The sequence below is a fragment of the Mustela lutreola genome, chromosome 14 (genome assembly GCF_030435805.1).
Source record: "Mustela lutreola isolate mMusLut2 chromosome 14, mMusLut2.pri, whole genome shotgun sequence".
NCBI lineage: Eukaryota > Metazoa > Chordata > Mammalia > Carnivora > Mustelidae > Mustela > Mustela lutreola.
The window spans coordinates 42,242,773-42,261,481 of NC_081303.1; the positions used below are offsets into that span (position 1 = coordinate 42,242,773).

The 18,709-nt window shown below is 43.0% G+C and overlaps 1 long non-coding RNA gene across 6 annotated transcripts; it reads right to left on the reverse strand.

The window, feature by feature from the left end:
* Positions 1-222: 222 nt before the first annotated feature.
* Positions 223-12,186, reverse strand: LOC131814895 (uncharacterized). 6 transcript variants are annotated; one of them, XR_009347494.1, is made up of 6 exons: positions 11,731-12,186; positions 11,424-11,499; positions 8,240-8,457; positions 4,596-4,879; positions 2,760-3,374; positions 223-2,288 (listed from the first exon to the last, which is right to left on the reverse strand). It is a non-coding gene; the product is annotated as an uncharacterized LOC131814895 (long non-coding RNA). The 6 variants fall into 6 exon arrangements; XR_009347491.1 differs by having other exon boundaries at positions 223-2,958; positions 3,183-3,374; positions 11,731-12,181; XR_009347490.1 differs by having other exon boundaries at positions 223-3,374; positions 11,731-12,182.
* Between the last annotated feature and the right edge of the window lie 6,523 nt (positions 12,187-18,709).

Below are 18,709 nucleotides of genomic sequence, written 5' to 3' on the forward strand. Positions count from 1 at the left end.
TTTGTACCTGGTGAGCACCTGCCAGACAGTTGACCTTCATATTTAGCTGTTACTGGCAAGAACATTCCAGTGATAAGCCACACCCCACGCAGGGAGGGATTCTGAAACCATTAGGTGCAGAGAGGGCGGCACTTCTCAGAAGGAAAGCATTTTCATTTTGTTTCCTCTTGGATTTTCAAGGCTTTAAAAAGTAAATATATTGCAAACCATGTTCCAGACAGATTTAGAAGGAAAAAAAATCTTTTATTCCTCTCCCATTATAGTGATGAAAATAGAACATACCATTTAAATGTCATAGACTTTTTAACTTCCATGTCAAAATTACGTGTACACAAAAAGGAAATGAGAAACAAAATTAGCTTGTTAGCACTAAGAATAATCTTGGAGACCAGCTTCTCAGATGAAAAATGTAAGGCCAGAGGTTAACAGAATTAGTCAGCAATACAAATGAAGTTAGACAGGTCAGTATTTCACCCATAGTTAGTATAAGCAAGATTTCCCATGGATCACTGATGTCACAGGCAAAAAATTTTATGAATTCTTTGAAATTCAATGGCATGGTCATCACAATGCTCACTGACCTACTGCATTCTGGGGGGATAAAAAAATTTACATTTTTTTCTTGTGATAGGGAATGTTAATTCTAAGAAAGGCCAATTCCCATCAGTTAATTTCTAGCCCTTGTTTAAAGTGTGCTTCTTCAGAAACTCAAGACCTAATATATTTCCCAAGGTTTCCCCAAGTTTCAACTAAGCAAAACCATTGAGGATCTTTTCATATATTAATTGGTTACTTGCCTTTCTTTTATTGAAGGCCCAGTTGGATATCCTTTGCCTATTTACAGGGAGGAGAGGCGAGGAGGTTTGGTCTTTGACTTTTTTACTCTCTAAATATCTCAGTTACCCTTGTCTATGATATAGGTTGTAATTTTTTCCTCCTAGTTTGTCAGTTGACTTCGTTAATGCTGTTTTTCCCCCTTTCTTCTATGATTTTAAAGAAAACTTCAAGTTGATATCCAGTTCCCTCTTTATATTTATCAAGGTAAGTGTGGCACAATACACTTGAAAAGCAACCCAGAATTACACAGTAGTTAGCAGTCATCATATGCAAGTCTGTTGTTAACTACCCAGAAAGATTCTGGTATCTTCTAGATCGTTAGCATGGCCGATCTGTAAGTGTGTGGACCAGTTACGGACTCCAGGACCACTTATTTAGAGACCTGTACATTAATGTTGCAACTCTTAAATTCATGGTTTCCTAGTTTATTGAGTATATTCTGAATCTATACAAAAAGTAAGTCACTTGCTTTATAATAAAGTTATCCTTTTATTTAAGTTAGTATGTTTTAGACACACAGTACAAATTGCTTTTGAAATAGAGCCCCAGATCTCATTGTTTAAGAAGTTTCTCTTGAAAACCTCTCCCCCTTCTGTCTAAACAAAAGACACTGTGGTTGCTTCAGCATTGTATATAATAAACAGAAAATACTTTTTTCCTAGTGATAGCAAAAACGGATCTAGCTATATTTTTCTGTTCTAATAGATTTTGCTCTACAGAAGAAAAAGTGGCTATTAAGAAAGATCTGTGTATAAAGAAGCAAACATGTATGAAGAAAGGTTAGCAAAAAGCAAAATATTAACAGTGGTTATCACTGAATAGTATAATTATGTGTGACTTATTTGTTTTTCATATCTTCCTCCTGGATTTTGATCCTCTCATTAATGAGCCCATTCCATAGTATGAACATTTATTTGAAAGTGAGAAAGGGAAATCACAAGCTTGTAAACAAATCCAAAGTGACGCCATCTTCCTTTCCGTAACTGAGACTATTTATAAACCCTGAGTGCAGTCTTTTCCCCTTACTAGCTGAGGTGTGCATTCAGCGGGGGAGAGCAGGAGGACTGACAGTAATCCACACTAAGAGGAGGGAGCTTTTACGGGCTCCTGGGAGTGTGTCAGCATCTTCTTGGGCACATGTCTGGTCTCTGCGAGGTCAAGTCTGTCACTGTATGAGTCTCACATCTTACTCTGTTGAATAGGCTCCTTTCCAACAACATTGTGACTCAAGGTGTTCCTCAGCTCTGTGGTACTTTGTCAAGGAAGGGCACTGAAATAGCAGGATATTTTTATTCAGGTGACAGCATGGGTGACAAGGGAACAACCCAAGAATTTGCTGCTTAAAATGGTGATACTAGCGTTACACATAATGACGAGTTCAGAAGATGTGTTTCTGCCCTCCTTCGTGGTTGCTGTGTAGGGCCCAAGAAAATACGGCCAAAGTTGAGACACTGAGTAGATAAGAGAGAGATTAATGAAGAAGTTGACCTTTCCTCATCGCTTTTTTTTTTTTTTTTTTTTTGCCAAAGGAAAAGTGTTCTCACAATTGAGCAACTAAATAGAAAGAGCCTCGTTCCAGAAACATAGAGGTCCCTCATAACACACAAAATATTTCTTCTCTCTTTTCTCTGAGCCAGGCCATGGCAGGGAGAGTAAACAGGAGCTGGTAGTTTGGACGAGGCTCTGCCTCCGAGAGCATGTCCTGCCCCTACGGCAGTCACGATTTGCAGAAGATACCATATAGTCCAAGATGTCCAAACACTTCCCTGGCCATGCTTAAGGCCAGGATGACTGTCCTCCCACCAGGGGACAGATCGCTGCGGAGGCCCAGCCGCTCACCTGACACCCCCTATTATTACTGCCACCTGATCCCTCCGTGTTCCTCTCTCCACCTCACAAGATTGCCCAACATAATTTATTACCTGTGTCATCTTTGAACATTCTCATGTCCTTTAGCACGCAGCAGTGTCTTTGGAGTCTGCCTCTTTACCTGTGTCACCCTCTTGGCCCTTGCACCTGGCTTGGGCGCAGGGTGCAGATTTTGAGTCATTCCTTGTCTACCGTATGTTGCCACAGATGATCAGCCCTGCTCCTCGAGAACATTATGGCCAAAACTGCGGTCTTAGAAAAGAGATTGGAGACAAATTCATTAAGGACTTCCTACCATTTATTAAAAGTTTGTCAACGGTGAAGGTAAACAGTTAGACATGTACCTTGATGCAAAAGAACACTTCCAAAATGTTAGTTAAAATAAAATTTTGGTAAATTTACTCACATATTAATACTTCTCATTTGATAAAGTCTCTACTCAGAAATTTAGGGAAATTTTAAAAGGAGGTGCTTACCCATAAATACAAAGTGTGGTACATGTCATAATTGACTAATCCAGGAGTGCCTGGGTGGCTCAGTCAGTTAAGCATTTGACCACAGTTCAGGTCATAATTTCAAAGTCCTGGTACAAGCTCACATTGGGCTCCTTGCTCAGTGGGGATGAATTACTCTTTCTCCTTTTCCCCTGACTTGTGCTCTCTCTCTCTCTGAAATTTAAAAAAAAAAAAAAAAAAAAAAAACTGAAAAAAAAAGTGACTAATCCATGTTTGTAGAATTTAGGAATAACCAAGTGAATAGAAGAGTGTTAATAGGCAAAAACAAGAAATATTGTGTTGAATACTATGCAATATAGGTTTATAGGTTTTCTGATAAAGGAAATGGTTATCATTTGGTGAAAACAAAATCAAAATTCAATATTATAAAGTAAGTACAATTTCAGTGGATAGCCCTGCAACATGTAAATGTAGGCAAACAAGCATAAGCATACCACCTAGTGGGTGGAGGCTATTTCAGGTCATTTTTATATTTTTTAATATTTTTCTTTATTTTCTATATTTTCCTTAATGGGCACTTATTATTCTTAAAAGGAAATAGTTTATTTTAAAAATGTTACAGACAGCAAGTGCAGGGAGTTTTAAAGATTGACATCACTTTGGACTGGGGCACTTTGGGGAGAGCTCCTTGGGTAAATAGAGTCCGAGCCTGATGAATGCACCTTAAATTGGAAGAAAGCTGGTAAAATGTTTAGTAGGTCAGTAACCTGGCAGGAATGAAGAGGAATTAAATGCTACTTAAAGCATTGTGAAACAGTTTTTAAATTAAGTTTTGTAAAGACACACACAGTCTCTGGGGCTCTGTGGTTTCTACTCAGCTTTGCTGTTGTAGTTGTAAATAGGCCAACAGTAGGTGAGGGAGGCTGCGTTCCAGTAAGACCTTATTTACAAAAACAGTTACTTTTAGGTTCCATGATTTCTACTATTCAGTTATACGTTGTATGCCCATTTGGGTTGTAGCATAATCTCCCTTTTTACCCCAATCCTTCAGCAAACAGCTTAACATTTACTACACAACACCTGTGAGGCCAAGCTGGGGCTCTCAGTTCTGGAATGCAGGCATGAGGTGTGGTGACAAGCCCCTGGGGGCGGGGGAGGGGCACAGAGGGACAGAACAGTCCTAGGAGGACAGGTGAGGCAGAGAATTGAGTCAGAGCTGGGAAGCAGGAAATGCAAAGTCTCCACAGGATCCTGAGGTGACCCTGTGCACTTAAGGGGAGTGGGGGACCCAGAGGCACCTCCGCGTGGCAAATGCTTGGGTTCCACAAGAAAAACAAAAGCTTCCCTCTCAAAGGTTCACAGCACCCCTGCACAAAAATACAGGAATGCTCTGTGAAAACAGTGCCCGTGCACAGCGCAGATGGCAGTCCTCACCCAACTGCTGGAAACAGCCAGAATCCAACACAACAGCAACAAGGCATTTCCACTTCCTGTAGTACCTTCTGACCCCCGGCTCCAGGGATCCAGCTAGACCAGCAACCTATGCAGATCCTATTCTCATTTTTCAGTACTTGAGCTTTCCAAGACATGAGTTCAGGATTTACATGAGGTACCTGCTGCTGTCTTCCTGATTGGTTTGCAGAGTCTGAGGCTTTACACTGTTGTCTTCTTGAGGATGTAAATGGATCATCTCTTTAGGTTTCCCATCTGTATTCTTGCTAATGGGCAGAAGAGGAAAAATAGGAAAATAGCTTAATTATATACATTTCAGTCTTGGAAGAAATTCGTCAGTGGCTTTCACTTTGAAATTTAGGGCAGACTTTGCCTAAGTTTCTGAAATCTTTGTGAGATACGTAAAAGGAAAACATAACCAGATCCCACCTTTCAAGACTAAGTCAAAACTTGAAGGAGAAAAAGCTGTGAAAACCACCCTGTACATTGTGTCAGAAGAGCCTGAATTCTTACAGAGAAGTGTCCCTGCCTAAAGCAACACTTCCTTCCAAAGCAGCTCTGACTGGCAAATAACCTTTTACCGCTGGATTGTGATATTGAAGCCTCACAAGGTCAGGGACTCTGCACAGTGGGTCTGACTCAAAGCTTCCTCTTCTGCTTTAGTGAAGGTAGAAGTTCTGTGTTCTGTCCAATTAACGTCCACAGTTTGGAGAGCAGCAGTCCTTGTCATGAAGCATAGGAAGACTGACAGTATTTCCAAGGATTTAATGCTTTGAGACACCAGTAACGATCACATTTGAAGAACCACAGCTCACGTTTTCTTTCTTTCTTTTTCTTTCTTTCTTTCTTTCTTTTTTTCTTTCTTTCTTTCTTTTTCTTTCTTTCTTTCTTTTTTAAGATTTTATTTATTTATTTGACAGACCGAAATCACAAACAGGCCGAGAGGCAGGCAGAGAGGAGGAGGAAGCAGGCTCCCCGCTGAGCAGAGAGCTGGATGGCGGGGATCCATCCCAGGACCCTGGGATCATGACCTAAGCTAAAGGCAGAGGCTTTAACCCACTGAGCCACCCAGGTGCCCCAATAGCTCACATTTTCTGACCTTCATCCTAAGTGAAGCACTGTGTTAAGTGAGCTTGGAACTACTGTCCCTATTTCACAGACCAGGAAAATGAAGTTCAGAGAAGGGAAGTGTCTCCCTGGGGGTTTCATAGCCAGTAGGTGGGAGTGAACACAGCTCTCACTGTTCACAAGTCTTGGGATCTCACGTGGTGTACTGCTCTGCCTCTTCAAGGGCCAAGTAAGCACTTCTCTGTACAGAAATTAAATGAGACATGATGCAATCCTGGTACCTTTAGGTTTCGAGTATGTGTTGGTATTAGGGATTTCAGGGTGGAAGCACAGTTAAGTCACTTGGCCACTTGCCAGTACTTCATCACTCAGTTACTCTTTACCCTTTCTTAGAAATTACAAGGAGGGCATCCCTTAAGACAAAGAGCAAGAGTGAATCAGGAGCCAAAGATTTCAGAGGGCGAGGAAGGGCAACTTGAGGTCCTTGGGTGAGGAAGAGCAGAGGGTTGGACTGGCTGGTATTCAGGGAGGGGCTTCCAAGGAACAATGGCTAAGTGGTTATCTGAGGAATGGTTCTAAGTGGTTTTGAGTGATGAGTGGGACATGCCTAGCCACCTGACTGATGGGAGTTAATGGGAACATGGAGTAATGCACGGATGCTTTATAATGAGTGGTCTTAATAGTTTTGTACTCCAAGCCTCAGACTAATGAAGATTTTAATGACTTATCTGAGTCAGAGGCAGAAACAAGAGGCAGGGATAAATGGGCTGTGAATGGAGGAGTCTAACATTTTTCCTGAGTGACCAATGCATGGCTTCTGCTAATTAATCTTTGTCACAAATTATTGTATAAATATACAGTGAAATATACAGTAAGCAGATGACACATTTTTCGCTAGTGAAAGGCCAGTAATGTTAAATTACAGAACTTGCTAGACTGTGTGAAGGGACAGGAACATTTTCACCAAACCTTACTAGGGACAGAGTCCTTTACAGAAATACTGTAATTTTCTTATAAGCTAATATAATAACAGACTAGCATAAAATATCTAATAACAGACTAACATAAAAAGGGAGAGATTTCCTACTGTTTTCTAGAAGGATACTGGCCTAATGTACCAGAGTAGCTTAAAAAAATTCAGTAAAATTGATAGGGGGACAATATTGGAAGAAAAAAGGAAATATTCCCCCTTTGTACTATATGCAGCTCTGGGTGATACAGAATGAGATTCAGAACTTATGACAGCTGAAATTGTTACTGGGAAGCCGAATGGGCTCAGGATTCTGAGTTCCATCATCAAGACCAAAGCCCTAACCCTGAGCAACTTCCCGCTGGTATGATTTTAAGCAAGTCACTGAAATTCTCTGCTTTGGGAGTCTTCTCTGCTTTGGGATAATGATGTTATTTGGCCTATCTACATCGCAGAGTTCCTTTGGAGACCAAAGACAATATATTTTAAAGTATTCTGTAAGCAAATATATTACCGGTTGTTATTTTTTTTTTTTTAAGATTTCATTTATTTATTTTTGTAAGGGAGGGGCAGACAGTGAGCAGCAGGGAAGGGCAGAGGGAGAAAGAGACTCCCCGTGCTAACCAGAGATCCTGACGTGGGACTTGATCCCTGAAACCTGGGATCATGACCTAAGCCAAAGGCAGACGCTTAATTGACTGAGCCACCTAGGTACCCCCATTATTGTTTTTTTTTTTTTTTTTTTTTTTTTTTATTTTTTTTTTTTAAAGATTTTATTTATTTATTTGACAGAGAGAGATCACAAGCAGGCAGAGAGGCAGGCAGAGAGAGAGGAGGAAGCAGGCTCCCCGCTGAGCAGAGAGCCCGATGCGGGGCTCGATCCCAGGACCCCGGGATCACGACCTGAGCCGAAGGCAGCGGCTTAACCCACTGAGCCACCCAGGCGCCCCACCCCCATTATTGTTATTCTTATTATTAATCCTGACTACTGTAGAAGTGGAAGTCAGAAATCACTAAATAAAAATGATTTTGAGTCTGATATGATAGGTGGTCTCTGCTCACAAGAAGCTCATTTTCTGCCAGGAGCACTGTTAAGGAGTATAATAGAGACCAAGGACACAAGAGATTTAAAAAAAATAATAATTTAATAGAGTGGGCAGTGTGGTGTGGGGGCAGAGGGAGGAAATGCATGGAGCAATTAGACATCCTGAAACTCGGAAAGCTAAAGATCAAGGAGGCATAGGAAATCATCAGTGATGTGATGTTAGTCTCGCACAGGCTTACTCGGAGCGCCTGGATGGCTCAGTGGGTTAAAGCCTCTGCCTTCGGCTCAGGTCATGATCCCAGGGTCCTGGGATCGAGCCCCACATCGGGCTCTCTGCTCAGCAGGGAGCCTGCTTCCTCCTTTCTCTCTGCCTGCCTCTCAGCCTACCTGTAATCTCTGCCCGTCAAATAAATAAATAAAATCTTTAAAAAAAAAAAAAAAAAGAATAGAACAGGCTTGCTCCCCAAATTCAGCGTTAGTATATTCAAACAAAGAGCAACCTTGAAACCTAGTGTAAGTATAGGACAATTAGAAATGTACTACCTGGTAAACAGTTGGAGCAGAATCCTGTGATGGAGGAGAGGGCTAGTTATAGCCATCAGGTCCTTCAGTCCCGGATCACACCGCCACCGTGAGAAGACGCCACTAATTACAACACTGCTTTCAGCTGGACCCTAACCACCACCTCAGGCCGGTGACTTGGATTTATAGCTGCACTTTTCCCTGCTAACACCACTTCTGGCCACTTCACTCCTCACTTGCTGGTTATACAAGGCATACAAAAAGTAATTTAAAAAAATAAGCAGTTTGAAGACTTATAAGAATTTAAACTTAGACAAACTTAGAAAGGCTATATTATCTATACACCCATAGACATGACCTCACTTTAAAGCCCTCCCAAATGGGACTCACCTAATCGTATTAAATTTGGCGTCTCCCCCACACCCATGTTCCCGAGCTCCCTTACTCTGCTCTGTTTTCTCCTAGTCTTTATCCCCTTTATTATAATTAATTACGTGTCTCGTTTGTGCTCTCTCTCCCGTCACTGGAATGAGAACTCCCTAAAGGAGTCCATCTTCACTAATGGACACTCACACCAGCCTCAGAACTGTCCCTGGGACAGAGCAGTTGCTCAAGTATTTACAGAATGAAATGAGTGTGCTAAACATTCCCTCAGAGGGCTATCACAAAATGAAACTGGGCAGGCCTGGTTTGATCCTGCAGCTCCCACAGAAGAACAGGCCGTTCCTTCTACACTGTTCTGTCAGTCTTAGGGCACTGACATAAACTGCTCTGCTGGCAGGGCAAGAGCCAAAGTCCCCTCCACTTCTATTCTGTGCCTCATATGACTTCCCTCTCATTTCTGTGAGAGGGCTTCCCTGCCCTTCCTGTGAGGAAAGCTTGAGATCCAGATAAGAAGCCACAGCTCAGCTCCATAGTCTATCAGCTTCACCATACATGGACATAGAACAATGATTAATCACCCAGTTGCTTCCAAGAGAAGGACCTTGGAGATTCTGATTATTTAAACTCAGCACTTCCTCCTGTTAGTTATATATAATTTCTAACATGAAAACAAAACATTTTCTTATAGTAATCCACTCATTATCCCAAGAAGTGAAACAGGGGCCCAAAAAATAAAGGCTTAGAGAAGTTTTAAAATGTTTATGGATCACTATATGATAGGTTCGATAGTGGGTTACTTTACTGGTTGGGGGTTTGCTCCCTGAGCTTTTGGGTTAGGGAAGACCATAATCTTCTTCCCCACCCCATCCCTGGTTGCTGCTGCTCACAGAAGGCTCGTGCGAGGCCATCACACGTCACACTCGGAAAGAACATGGCAACAACAGGAGGCGGATTTTAAGACATGGAGCGTATGAAGAAATGGTGTGCGATCTGAGGGTGTTTTGATGAGACAGGATAATCATTTCTAAGGAAATGATTTTTATGAAATGGATATCGAATCTTTTTTATGCCTGTAGATAATAATATGAGGAAATAATCTTAAGTTACATGAGGGAAACAATAGCTAGGATTGGGAATTCGAGCCCTCAGTTGATGAACTAAGAACAGGACCTGGGAAAACTGAATGGAGTCGTTGGGAGAAGGGAGGAGGGGCGAGACTGTCGTAAATGTCTCTAAGAGAAAGAGAATCATTTGCCCTGGCTGGTTTTACCTGGACAGTGGTCTGGAAATAGAAAATTAGAATCCCCAACTTTCATTCAGCCTCAATTTTTTAAAAAGCCTAATTTTTTAAAAAAGTGACTCACAAACGATAGCACTAAAAAAATGTTAAGGGGAAAAGCTTATTGACACAAAGACTTTTGCTTATATAAAGTATCAGGGCTACTTTCACTTTTTTTTTTTTTAAATAATGAAGAAGAGCGATGTGTGTTTATCTGTCAAACCACAACATACAGAGAATATTACTTAGGAAGGCTAAAGATTGAACTTAAATGTAAATCTCTACTAATTATTTTATCATGAAATGGAGTTCCTGACTAGATTGTAGGACCCTTGGCTGTGATATTCTGCTTTTAAAACACGTACCCTGGGGCGCCTGGGTGGCCCAGTGGGTTAAGCCTCTGCCTTCAGCTCAGGTCATGATCTCAGGGTCCTGGGATTGAGCCCCACATCGGGCTCTCTGCTCAGAGGGGATCCTGCTTCCCCTCCTCTCTCTGCCTGCCTCTGCCTACTTGTGATCTCGGTCTGTGTCAAATAAATAAATAAAATCTTAAACAAAACCAAAAACATGTACCCTGGCATCCTGTGTGAAGTAGCAACTTTAGTTTCTGTCAGGCTTGTTTTTGGGGACTGTGTGTGTGTGTGTGTGTGTGTGTTTAGAATGTTTACTGAAGCAAACTGCTTGAAGGTGTGAGCTATGTCTCATGGGTATAGAATTTGCTTATCACCGTTGAACATTGATCTTACTGACTTTGACCTCACAGATGTTGTTTTAAATACATCAGCGAATACAAAAGCTGAATGCCTTCTCTTCCTGGTCACAAATGTTTATTTAGATCTAATCCTTGGAAGGTTTTAGCAAGTTTCAAAATTAGGTGGGTTTATAAAATATTTACTTTTTAATGCCCTGTAAAAAGCCTCAGTTCTCAGTGGGTTAAGCCTCTGCCTTCGGCTCACGTCATGATCTCAGGGTCCTGGGATGGCATCAGGCTCTCTGCTCAGCCGGGAGCCTGCTTCCTCCTCTCTGCCTGCCTCTCTGCCTACTTGTGATCTTTCTCACTGTCAAATAAATTTAAAAAATAAAATAAAATCTTAAAAAAAAAAAAGCCTCAGTTCTTTGACACTAGCAGCCTGTGCTGTGTGGGCCTGCAGGACACACTGTGTAACTTCTAGTGCCTGGATGAGGTCTGTGTATAGAGCTCAGAGCTGGGAATGTTTCAGCAAGACTGGGATACCAAGTATCTCATCAACACTTTTGGAAAAATTCCTCCTGCCTAATTTTTTTTTTGGTAAAACTTTAATCCTCCATAAAATCCTAGACTTTTTTTTTTAGGTGTTCTTAATATCATATATATTTCTTTTAGTGTCCATAATGTACATCAAGGGCCTTCTTTATAATTATGAATTATTACATCTGGTTATGTAGCAGTGGTTTTTGTTTTGTTTTGTTTTTTTTTTGAGGTTTACTTTCACTTCTCTTTGGCTCTCAAGAGGAGGCAGGTACAGTCGTAGACATTTTCTAGGACAATATGGCTATGCTTACCCTTTTTTGCGCTTTACAGTTATCCAACAAGAGGCAATGACAGATGAAAGAAAGAAGATCACGCCAAAGAAAATACCTAGGCAGTAAAACAGGGTCATTGAATGCACAGAAAATATAACCCATACGTTTTAAACTCTAAACATCTAGTCCCACTCAAGATTGCCAGTGAGTTCTTTAAATGAAAGTATAAATTCTACTTTTTTTTTTAAAAAAAAGATTTTATTTATTTGACAGATCACAGGAAGGCAGAAGAGAGAGGAGGAAGCAGATAAATTCTACTTTTAAGAAACATCTCACACAGGCTTACCTTTAGGAGTTTCCCTCTGCTCAAGGTTTAATCTAGCGCATTAGTCTTATTGCCGCAGGGTGGCTGATAAGGGGTGAGCAGAGCAGTCTGTAACCTCTGTAACCTTTAGTCCACAGCAGCCTTTCAACAGCTCGGTGACGACAGCCCTGGAGCTCCTGGCCCCGGCACTCAAGGGCCTTGTGCTCCCGCCTTGTGTAAGGCCCAGGGAGGAGCTGTCCTCTGCCACAGAGTCTGCCACCAAACCACTCCTCTTAAATAGGCTAAGGAAGTTGGTCTTTGTGGCTTCCAGTTTGTGGGAGTGGGCGTGATACCATCCTGAGGAAACCTCCTGGGTTATAAATCAAAGAGGAAGTAGGGCTCTCCAGCTACCAACACGAAGGATGATTATTCAGCTGTAACACTTTAAAGCCAGTATAGAACCTTCCCTCAAGGACACTCACTCTGTATGCCTGTGAGGATACCAGTCTTGCCACACTATGGCCTGAATTTTGACTTACTTTCCTTCTAACCGAAACTGTAATGTAGGAGACACAGATCTCTCCTTTTAGGTTTCACTCGTGTAAGAGCATACTTACTGTTCAGGGTGCTAGAGCTCCTCATCCAGCCCTTCCCAAAATTTACTGACTATGAGAGCACTTGTGCCTAAGGGGAAGACAAAAGCAGGACAGTGTCATTCTGGCCCACAGCATGACCAACAGATCAGTCGCTGATGATTCATCCTGATTTTTTCAGCACACGGTCTGATGTTCTTCTAGTATAAAAAGCCATTTATTTCTCTCATACAACCTCATTTTATCTTGTGCACTCAGCAAAGTATGTGTTTTCTTCTTTTAACTTAATATTTTTTCATAAAATTACAGAGAATTTGTAAAACAGAACACACAATATCACCCATACTCCTCTTACCCTGAAATGTTTTGGTGCCATCCATTCTAGTACATTTTCCCATGCATCTAAGTTTTTACAAAGTTATGCAATAAAAATCTAAATCATGACAGGGAAATATAAACTTATTCTAGTGGCTGTATCTGGGTAGTCCAAAATTGCTATTATATATTTAAGTTGTTCCAGTTTTATTGGTAATGAAGCCCTTGCTAAAAATGCATGAAATATTTTTCATATCAAAATATTCCATTAGGGCGCCTGGGTGGCTCAGTGGGTTAAGCCTCTGCCTTCAGCTCAGGTCATGATCTCAGGGTCCTGGAATGGAGCCCTGCATGGGGCTCTCTACTCAGCCGGGAGCCTGCTTCCTCCTCTTTCTCTGCCTGCCTCTGTGCCTACTTGTGATCTCTGTCTGTCAAATAAACTTAAAAAAAAATATTCCATTAGAGTGGATTCCTAGGAAGGCTAATTGGCATGAATATTTGTACTATTCTTTATTGTTTTTTACAGGCTTTTTGCCAGTCGCTGCGGTACTTTCAACATATGAAGATATCTGTTTCATCACCTCCTTGCTTTTTATTGGGTGTTCACATAAGAAGCTATCTGTTGTTTTAATATAATGGGGATTAAAGGTATCTTGTTCTTTGATTTTGCAATTCTTTAGTTTTAATGAGGTGAAAATTTCCAGATTTATGGGCCAGGGTGAATATATGCTTATATTCTGTCTCCCTATCCTGCATTCTAAGATAGTTTCTGCATTTCCCTGTTCCTTTTTTATTTTGTTTTTATTTTAAAAGATTTTATTTATTTATTTGACAGACAGAGATCACAAGTAGGCAGAGAGACAGGAAGAGAAAGAGAGAGGAAGGGAAGCAGGCTCCCTGCTGAGCAGGGAGTCTAATGTGGGGCTGGATCCCAGGACCCTGGGATCATGACCTGAGCTGAAGGCAGAGGCTTTAACCCACTGAACCACCCGGGCACCCCTCCCTGCTCCTTTTTTAGTGCTGTGTTCTGTTGAAATCTGCTAAAAAAATTTCACTTACCTTAGGAAGATCATGGAGACTTTTTGTAAATTAGGAGATCCAGATAGTGAGGGCAGGTAGTAGAACCAACTATAAGCCAACTTGAGCTGGAACTTTTGAGAAAATCTGGGTGGAAGAGAGAAGCTAGGTTCTAGGAAAGCAGTTGCATTAATAGATGGATCCTTGGGGGGACTGAAATGGGTGAAGTGGATTTTAGTGACATTTTTTGAGTGTTACATGATAAAATACTTCCTTGAGTCTCACTGGGATATTCCAGTGAAGTCTTAGTTTTTACATTATTTCTGGAGTTAAATTTATTTAGCTCTCAGGTAATACTGTTATGGTACTCTTGAGACAGCACAGTTAAATATAGGTCATATAGGTCAATATAGGTTAGTGGCATGTTCTAGCCCTAAAGGGGAGCCTGAGATCACCCCTTAAGGTGAGGAAGATGATATCAATCATCTGGTATAATTGGGCCATTGAAATAGGAGAAGTGGTAGATTTTTTTTTTTTAAGATTTTATTTATTTATTTGATAGACAGATCACAAGTAGGCAGAGAGGCAGGCAGAGAGAGGGGAGGGAGCAGGCTCCCTGCTGAGCAGAGAGCCTCATGCAGGGCTCCATCCCAGGATCCTGAGATCATGACTTGAGTCAAAGGAAGAGGCTTAACCCACTGAGCCACCCAGGCGCCCCCAGAAGTGGTAGATTTGAGAATTCCAGGAAATTCTTCATTCTGTGATGCTAGCTAGCATCCAAAGAATTCTTTTCTTACTTGGCTTGTTGTTTTCTCTCCAACTGCTCTCTCGGAATTCTTCCAAGTCCCTGGTCTACTTCCCTAGCTTCCTTTTTAGGAAGGCCTAGGACTAGTATCTTGTGCAATCCTAAGCCTTAGGGAAAATACTCTTTTATCTCTGTTTTCCACTGTTTTATCTTTGCTCGCCTCTTCTCACACAAAGGACCAGGATTACAGAGGAGAAAGAGACAAAGAACAAAAAGTGCAAGGGGCTGTCCTTTCAGTCTGGGTCTGTTTTAAGTCCAGAGGGATGAAAGAGTTCACAGGTGGTCCTGCCCAATCGATGAGTCCACGCTAAGGTGTGGGTTCCAGGAATCTTCTGCTTAACAGTTACTTGGCCTGTTTGAATTCTTTGTATCTTCCTGAATCAGAAGAACTGCTTCTTGTCCGGTGTTTGGATTTTGGCCTAAGAGCTAACGCTGGGATTCATCCTAACACTGGGATTTTCTCTTTCGTGGTACCCGGAGGACGGTCTCATCGGCGTCAGCACTGCGCCTGCTCCAGACGCCCCGGAACGTTCCGCTGCTGTGGCACTGCGGCTGGAATCGGACTCGCCACCTGCACAGTCATGTGCGGGACCCGCGGGAGCACCGACGGACCCATCTCTTACACAGGCTGACCGATTTCTCCTGGTGTTCAGAGTCTGTTTTTGTCTAGCACCATTTGAAATCGGTTATGATGTAGGGGGAAAAGCAGCGGCCCCGAAGCCTCGTGCCGGCTCTGGGGAGCCACCGCCTGCGGTTTCCTGGAGGATGGACGGGCAGAGAGCGCGCAAGAACGACCGCGCGCCGTTTCCCCTAACTTCTTTAACTGCATTTATGATCCCTTGCTGCAGAGGTTAAGAGAGAACCGAATGTATTTTGAGAAATGGCTGTGCTGTGTCTGCTGCCCGGGTTGCATGGTGCTGGAAGGTGGTAGGTGCCGCCCGTGCGGTCCGTGGTTGCTGTTGAATTCTCCTTCTGTGACGGGTCTGCTGGTGCTCCTGCCTGAATAAATATTTCCCTCTAGTCGAGTCATCACGTCTCTGTTTTTCATCTGTCATTCCCTCTCCATACTTCCGTGATAAGTGGGGTCCGTGTAGGTTTCGCCGCTTCCTAAGCGTTTGAGAAGGCAGCCCGTTAGGACAAGGATGAAATTCTGTGAGCCAAGAGACATAAACGAGAGAAAAAATCCCAGAACAGAGATGTTCCAGCCTGGGTGGAGGGATGCTGCTCACAGAAGGGGAAACCGAGGCTGGTTCCCAACGGGCACCTCGGTGGCCCGTGATCCTTTGAGAAATTTTGCGAAACTGAACACCCTTGTCCCACGGCTGGTAAAGGAGAGCACTGAGGACTCCCCTTACTTACAAAAGACGCGGGAGGTCTACTTCTGGTGCGCAGTCTCCGTGAACCCTTGAAGACAGGGTGAACCTGTTCTGGAAAGGTATTCAAAAGATTAGGCAGATTTGAGTTCATGGGGGGGGGTCAGACCTGGAGAATCTGCAGGTCAAAGGGCTGTGGCCTCTTGAGCAAGTGTTTTGCAAAGACATCCGAAGACATCTTGAATCTGTTTTTCAAGACCATGCAAATCTAGTTATACTCTTCTGGGATCGGACCTACATTTTTGTTCTAGTTTCCCCAGGTGACTCTCAGGTGCAGCCACTGTCGACAACCCCCTCTCTGTGGTCTTGCTTTCCTACTCAAATGGTGCTGCGAAGACCCCTAGCGCAGGTGTGTGTTTCTGGTAACAAATGCAGCAACTTGGGGTTGGTCTTCGTCTCCTTGGGCCACAGTGAGAAAATACTACAGCTCGCGCAGCTTCTAAATAACGGACACTTCTCTTTGGGATGCTGGGAAGGCCAAGATCAAGGGGCTGACAGATTCAGTGCTGGCTGGGAGCAGTTGGCTGGTTCAAAGACCCTGCCTTCTCAGGGCAGAGGGGCTGACGGAACTTTTTTGGGCCTCTTTACAAGGGCACTGAGCCCATTCATGAAGCCTATGCCCCCATGACCCTAGTCCCTTCCCAAAGTCCCACCTCCTAGGACTGTCACCTTGGGGGTTAGGATTTGAACCTGGGGATTCTGGCAGGACCCAAACATTCACATGGTAACTCTTAAAATAATACACGTCATTGTTTTCAGCTCAGACATCCACAGTGCGACATCATCCCACTAGGTTGAACTCAGGCATTGGCGGGGCCAGGCTCCCATGAGCGGTCCTAGCAGAATCTGCTTCCTTACCTTTCTGGCTTCTAGAGCTGCGCCTGTGGCTTGTGGTCCTGGCTCTGCACCCTCCAGGCCCCCAGTAGAGCCTTCAGCCTCTCGGACACGCAGCTGCCTCCTGCCATACTCAGCTTCCTCAGTGTCCTCCCTTCCAGGGAACTGAGCCATTCATTACACTCAGGGCCCCAGCCAAGATCCCAGGTGCAAAGACCCCTTTGCCAAAGAGGGGAGGGATATTCCCAGGGGTCAGGTATTAGGACTCTGAAATCTCTGCAGGCCATTAGCCTACCACAAGCAGCAGAAGGTAGAGAACTCCTGGGAATGCTGAACCTTGGGCCCCAGCTGGGACATGCTGCATCAGAATATGCTTTTTTTTTTTTTTTTAAAGTATTTTATTTATTTATTTGTCAGAGGGATTGAGAGCACAAGCAGGCAGAGTGGCAGGCAGAGGTAGAGAGAGAAGTAGGCTCCCCGCTGAGCAAGGAGCCCGATGTGGGACTCGATCCCAGGAGCCTGGGATCATGACCTGAGCCAAAGGCAGCAGCTTAACTGACTGAGCCACCCAGGTGTCCTCAGAATATGCTTTGTAACAAGACTTACCTGTACACTGCAACTGGAGAAGTGTGGTCCCATGAGGTCTCATCCAAGAAATTCTACAGTAAGGAATTGAGCCCCATGTCAAATACAGATTGAAGGGGTGTTTTCCCAGGAGCATTTTCCTGGTGTGTTTTTCCAGGAGCATTTACCCAGCTGGTGCTGGGTAATCTGATGACCAGCATTTTCCCAGCCAGCGTAACTAAGTGTTCATCTGAATGACGGTGGTCTCCAGATTCTTTCTGAAGCCGCCAGCCTTAAGCACCATCATACCAGAGCTCTTGCTTGGTTCCCATTGTTCAGCTCAAGTCTTGCTGCCACTGCCACAGAAAACTATTCCAGTTTTCAAACGCTGTGTAAGTGAGATAGTGAGCCAGGAATTGGGGAGGGGGGTAACTTTCTCGTTGGGACCTATACTTGTGGTGATTCCTTTATCTTTGGGTATATAAGTGAGAGGGAGGGAAAGGACCACAGCCCCCAGTATTCTGCTTCCCCATATTCAAGCAAGATGGGGCAGAGGTTAGCCCTTTTAAAATATTGATTTCATAGAAAGAAATCAGAAAAGACCTAGTTAATGCTGGATCCAAAACAAAACTTAAAATGTCTTCTGGGAATCACAGCAAGGACAGGAACCTCTGAATAATGACCTGGTTGGAAGGATTTGGGGACTGTCATATGCCTGGAGCGTCCACAGGAGGGCAGCAGAGCTACGCCGTAGAAAGAGGGACCGCTTCAGTTCAGTGCAACTTTTCAGGATGAAATTTGAAATGATGAAAGCATTAAGTAGAGAAAAAATGATGTGCCCAGGTAGTCGACTTTTCATCATTTCTGGCCGTCGGTAGACTATGTTAAATACTGCTCTTGAATAGAAATATGCAAATGTGAAAATCTATAAGAGTTCATTCTTGCTTAAAATGTTAGCTGTCGGTCATGACTAAGTTTTCAAATAACGAAGCTACATATTTTCTTTAAAGCTAAAATATTCTGGAACAATGCAAATTCAGATTCCTGCCCATACTTTCTCTCTCCAGTTTTCTTACAGAAGACTTTCTGGTTGTAACCTTAAAAGCTCCATAAAAAGTTACCATAAAATGTATATTTTATGCCAATTAAAAAAATATTCTATAGTCTCAAGCAAAAGCCAATTACAATTTAATAAATTGTTTTATTTACTGATACACAACCTAATTTTCATGCAGTGTTATCAGAAAGATTACCTCTGTTTTTTCAAACTACAAATAGCCTTGTTTCCTTAGGCAACATCTTATGTCTCAGACTATATTCTGATGTAATAGGCTATATTTGAAGAGCAGCATCTTGTGGGGTACCTGGGTGACTTGGTCAGTTAGGTGTATGACGCTTGATTTCACCTCAGGTCATGATCTGAGGGTCATGGGATCCAGCCCAGCATGGGACTCTGTGCTCAGCCAGGAGTCTGCTTAAGATTCATATTCCCTCTCCCTCTGTCCTTCCGCCCAACCAAA